General features: G+C 46.0%; 1 long non-coding RNA gene across 1 annotated transcript; it reads right to left on the bottom strand.

Moving 5' to 3' along the window:
- Positions 1-2,598: 2,598 nt before the first annotated feature.
- On the bottom strand, positions 2,599-4,813 carry LOC122565252. The gene is made up of 2 exons (XR_006316123.1): positions 4,782-4,813; positions 2,599-3,117 (listed from the first exon to the last, which is right to left on the bottom strand). It is a non-coding gene; the product is annotated as an uncharacterized LOC122565252 (long non-coding RNA).
- Positions 4,814-5,595: the final 782 nt, after the last annotated feature.

Raw genomic sequence — 5,595 nt, 5'->3', positions numbered from 1 at the left:
ACTTTCATTTCCATTATGGGAGTACGTCCTTTCTCAGAACCTTGGCAGGTTGCTGTCTGACCTCAGCAGCGCCATTGGGCAAGGTAGACACTGTTGGCATTGCATCCACTTTGCAAATAAAAAAGGAGCCAGTGACAAGTCAATCAGGATTGGGGGCAGTGTTGGGGTCTTCCATTGGAGCCAGATAATGGGTGCCAGAGAGAGAGAGAGGGTAGTGAGGTGGGTGAGAGCTGTGGAGCCATGGATGAAGAGGTACCCCAGGATGTGGAGGGGAATGTCAGGCTTTGGGGTGAGGGAAGGTTAGGAGGTAACCCTTCATTCCCATTTAAATGTCGTGAAGAGCATTAAGATAGGTACATCCACAGGGCTTGATGGGATCCATCCCAGGGTACTGAGGGAGGAGATTGCTGGGGCCATGACAGAGATCTTTGCATCCTCTTTAGCCACACAGATGGGATAACAGCCAATGTTGTTCCTTTATTTAAGAAGGGCAACAAAGGAGAATCAAGCAAGTTATAAGCCTGTGGTTGGGAAAGTATTGGAGAATACTCTTCGTGTCAGGATTTACTTGCAATTGAAAAGGAAGAAACTTATTAGGGACAGAAGAACGACTTTGTGCAGGGGAGGTTTTGTCTAACAAATTTGATTGAGTTTTTAAGAGAAGGCATGAAGGTGACTGATGAGGGTGGGGCAGTGGCTGGTATCTCCATGGAGTTTACTAAAGCATTTGACAAGGTTGCTGACTGTAGTCTGGTTCAGAAGATCAAGTCACATGGGATCCATGGAGAGTTGTTAGGTTGGATACAAAATTGTCTTGGTCAAAGAAGGCAGAGCGCAGTTGCAGAGGGGTGTTTTTCTGACTGTAGGTCTGTGGCTAGTGGCGCTGCGCAAGGTGTTGAAATCTTTCCAAGCCACTCACCATCCTAATTTGGAACAATATTGCCATCTTTTGCTGTGATTGGGTCAAAAAAACTGGCTCATAAATGTGGGCGTTCCTCCAGCTGATGAACTGTAGTGATCAAAAAGGTAGCTCACCATGTTTGTCTCAAGAACAAGGAGGGATGGACAATAGATGTTGGCCCAGATGGAGAAACTCACATCCCATGAATGAACAATTTAAAACAAAAAGTGCCTTCAATTCCATTGTTGATTTATACTGCTTCACAGAGCTTACTTCTTCATTCATAGTTCTTAGGGCTAAAGGGGTCAAAGGGTACATAGAGAAAGTAGATACAGGGACTGTTTTGGATGATCAGCCATGATCATATTGAACGATGGAGCCGGCTCAAAGGGCTGATTGGCCTACATCAGCTGCCATTTTCTAGGTTTGAGTTTTTCATCAAAAGTGAAGTCTCAGGCCAAAATTGGGATACATTTTGTCAGCTATTGGATCAGAGCTGAAGATTGAAGGTCAATGCTCTGGGCTTTGTGATGACTGTGTGGGACTGAGGAGAGTGGCACTGTCACAGAGCCAGCCTTCAGATGAGACAATAAACATCTTCCCTTGAGAGAGAATCGGGCAATGACCATCCCATCATTTGAAGGTTAGCAGAGGGATCCGCTTTGCCATAAAGTAGAAAAGTAAAGGTTGGAAATTCTCAGTACATCTGACAGAATCTCCTGAGAGAGAAAAAAAGTTAAGATTTTGGTCACCTTGCTATAGGAAGGAAGTTATTAAACTGGGAAGAGTGCAGAAGAAATTTACAAGGATGTTGCCTGGACTCAAGAGTCTGAGTTATATGGAGAGGCTGGAAGTTTTTCCTTCGAGTGTAGGAGACTGAGGGGGAATCTTATAGAAATGTGTAAGTTCATGAGTGGCATGGAGACAGGGTGAATGCACTCAGTCTTTTTCCCAGGGTTGGGGAATTGAGGACTAGAGGGCATCAGTTTAAGGTTAGAGGGGAAAGAATAATTGGGAACCTGACGGGCAATATTTTTACACTGAGGGTGGTACGCACATGGAATGAGCTGCCAGCAGATATGGTTGAGGTGGGTACATTAACGACATTTAAAAGGCATTTGGACAAATACATGGAAAGGATTAGAAGAATCTGGACCAAATGCTGGGAAATGGGATTAGCGTGGATGGACTGTTTGTCAGCATGCTGCATCCGTGCTGTAGGGCTCTATGACTCCATGACTATTTCAGGTCTGTGAGCCAGTATTTGTCCCTGCATGAACATTAAAATCAATAGATTCTTCTCTATGAACACATTTGCTGATTACTTCCGGTGGGAGCTTGCAGTGTGCAAATTGCCACTTTCCATTTTAAAAAATTCATGGCCCATGGGAATTGTTGGCAAAGTCTACCCATCCATACTTACCCAGGGAGCAGTTAAGAGTCAATCGCATTGCTGTGGGACTGAGAGTCATGTGTAGGCTAGGCCAGGTAGAGGGTCAGGTCACTCACTTGACAGAGTGGCCAATCTACACTGCGGAGTGATGCCAACAGTATGAGTTCAATTGCCATAGCCTGTCTTCCCAACCTCACCTGTAGCATGGTGAGGAACCAGTCAGCTTTCTTTATTGAGAGAGTGCTCCGATGGTGACTGTATTTTAGACCTGGTAATGATGAAAGCTTTCCTTCCCTTTTGGACATCAGTGAACCAGATGGGTTTTAATTAACAGTAGTTACATAGTCATCATGTGGTCAGTTATTAAGTCCAGAAAATTTTTGGATTCACATTTCAACATTGGCTGCATTGGGGTTCGAACCCATATCCTCAGAAGATCAGCCTGAGTGTCTGAATTACTAGTTCAATGGTACAATATCACCGTCTCTCCATCACTCCATCAGTTGCTGCAGTTCAAAAAGCAATTCAATGGCTGAAAAGGTGGCCCTGATGTTGTGAAAAGTATATAAATGATTTCTTCTCGAAATGCTGGTAATGGTTAGATCTAAACCTATAGCCTCCACCTCTCAGAAGGTCAAGGGCAGCATGAACACCAGCACCCGCTAATCCCCCTCCAAGCCACTCACAATCCTGACTTGGGAATAAAATGCCATTTTCTTGGATGTTCTGGATCAGAATCCAGGAACTCCCTCCCTGTTTAAAAAGGCAGCCCACAGCTTCCCAAGGGCAACGAGGGACAGGCCCAGCCAGCGGTGCACGCTTCCTGCGAACAAATGAAATAAAGTGTTAAAACAAACACACAGGATTCTGCAGAAACTCAGCAGGTCTGGCAGCATGCGTGGAGAGAAAGGCAGAGTTAACATTTCAAGTCTGATCTGATTTCTCTGGAACTTAGAAAATAGTATGTTGCTTTGTTTACTTAAAAATCAGTGGACCGAGTGACTGCTTTGTATAACACCCACATTCTGTAAACAAAAAAAGACCCTAAGCATCCAGTTACCTGCAACTTCAACACACTACCTTGTTGAAAAATGTGTTGCTGGAAAAGCGCAGCAGGTCAGGCAGCATCCAAGGAGCAGGAGAATCAACGTTTCAGGCATAAGCCCTTCTTCAGGAATGAGGAAGGTGTGCCAAGCAGGCTAAGATAAAAGGTAGGGAGGGGGTTGGAGGGTTCCTAGGCGGAAGATGAGGCGCTCTTCCTCCAGGCGTCGTGTTGCCGTGGTCTGGCGTTGGAGAAGGCCAAGGACCTGCATGTCTTTGGTGGAGTGGGAGGGGGAGTTAAAGTGTTCAGCCACGGGGCAGTTGGGTTGGTTGGCACGGGTGTCCCAGAGGTGTTCCCTGAAATGTTCCGCAAGTAGGCGACCTGTCTCCCCAATGTAGAGAAGGCCACATCGGGTGCAGCGGATGCAATAAATGATGTGTGTGGAGGTGCAGGTGAATTTGTGGCGGATATGGAAGGATCCCTTGGGGCCTTGAAGGGAAGTAAGGGGGGAGGTGTGGGCGCAAGTTTTGCATTTCTTGCGGTTGCAGGGGAAGGTGCCGGGAGTGGAGGTTGGGTTGGTGGGGGGTGTGGACCTGACGAGGGAGTCGCGGAGGGAGTGGTCTTTCTGGAACGCTGATAGGGGAGGGGAGGGAAATATATCCTTGGTGGCGGTGTCTGTTTGGAGGTGGTGGAAATGACGGAGGATGATACGATGTATCTGAAGGTTGGTGGGGTAGTAGGTGAGGACCAGTAGGGTTCTGTCCTGGTGGTGATTGGAGGGGTAAGGCTCAAGGGCGGAGGAGCAGGAAGTGGAGGAGATGCGGTGGAGAGCACCGTCAACCATGTCTGAGGAGAAATTGCGGTTTTTGAAGAAGGAGGCCATCTGGGTTGTTCGGTATTGGAATTGGTCCTCCTGGGAGCAGATGTGGTGGAGGTAAAGGAATTGGGAATATGGGAGGGCGTTTTTACAGGGGGCAGGGTGGGACGAGGTGTAATCTAGGTACCTTGTTGCCTGGTCAACTTCTCACTCTCTCAGGTATGCTGCAGGGCTCCAATGAAGAGCAGCACCAGCTGGAACAACAGCACCTCATGTTCTGCTTGGCAACTCTACAGCCTTCTGGACTCAGTATCGAGTTCAACAACTTTAGAGCTTGAAGCACCTTCTACCATGTCCCTTTCCCAAGCCCCACACACTAGACCTCATTATCACTCATTCTGCTATTACACACAACTCGTTTGTTCACCATGAATAGTCCCATTAACATTAGGTTGATCATTATCCACGCTATTGTCTATCCAACTCTCTTTGGGGTCTATCTCCACCTATCACTTACCCCTTACCCCCACCCTCCACCCTATCTTCTACACAAAAGAAACTCTTTCCTAGCTACCATCAGCTTTGGGGAAGGGTCACTTAACTCCAAGCATTAACTCTGCTTTCTCACCACACATGCTGCCAGACCTGCTGAGCTTTTCCAGCAATTTCTGTTTTTGTTTCTGATTTCCAGCATCTGCAGGTTCTTTTGGTTTTTAAAAGTCAGTCACGTGGGTCTCTGCCAGAAATCTTGACCTTCTGTGAATGATATGAATACATCACATTTGAGTTTTGACAATTATCAACAGCTTCACAGTCACTTTTACTTATACCAGTTTGTATTTTATATAACCAAATTCAAATAAATTCGCAAGGAGAGGATTAGATATCCTACTCTCTGGATTACTACAATCACAGCATTTAACTGGCACCTTTGATGCAATAAAATCATCCCTTGCTGCTTATATCTTACTCAACCAGTTAGATAAGTATTGCATCAATTATTTTTTACTTCAGACTTTCAGCAATTGCAGGCCTACTCTTATCTATTTCTATCAATCCCCTGCTGGCCCCGATCTAAGGCTTTGTGCAGACTGTGCTAGCTTGTTCTTAAAGGCTTTCCTGTCGTCACCGGGATGCAAGAATAGGCTGGGATAAACAGGTGCTTGATGACAGCAGGCGTGTTGACAAGCACTGATTAAGGGAGACATTCAAGCGGAACCACAATGAATAAGGATTAATCTGTATTCCAGGCTGTCAGTACTTTGTGTTAACTCCATGTGTAGAAACTTTCAGCTCTACCATCATTCGAGATTTCTGCACTCCCCCAACTCCTTGCTCCTGCACACCCCTCACACTCCAAAACTGTGTCTTTCAGCTCTGGAAAATTAATATGTACACCTCTTTGTCTCTTTTCTGTAAAGTCTCCCTCTTTGATAAAGCTC

Source organism: Chiloscyllium plagiosum, chromosome 2 (genome assembly GCF_004010195.1).
Source record: "Chiloscyllium plagiosum isolate BGI_BamShark_2017 chromosome 2, ASM401019v2, whole genome shotgun sequence".
NCBI classification, from domain to species: Eukaryota; Metazoa; Chordata; class Chondrichthyes; order Orectolobiformes; family Hemiscylliidae; genus Chiloscyllium; species Chiloscyllium plagiosum.
Note: the sequence above shows the minus strand (reverse complement) of the source record. Positions and strands in the feature narration are given on the sequence as shown.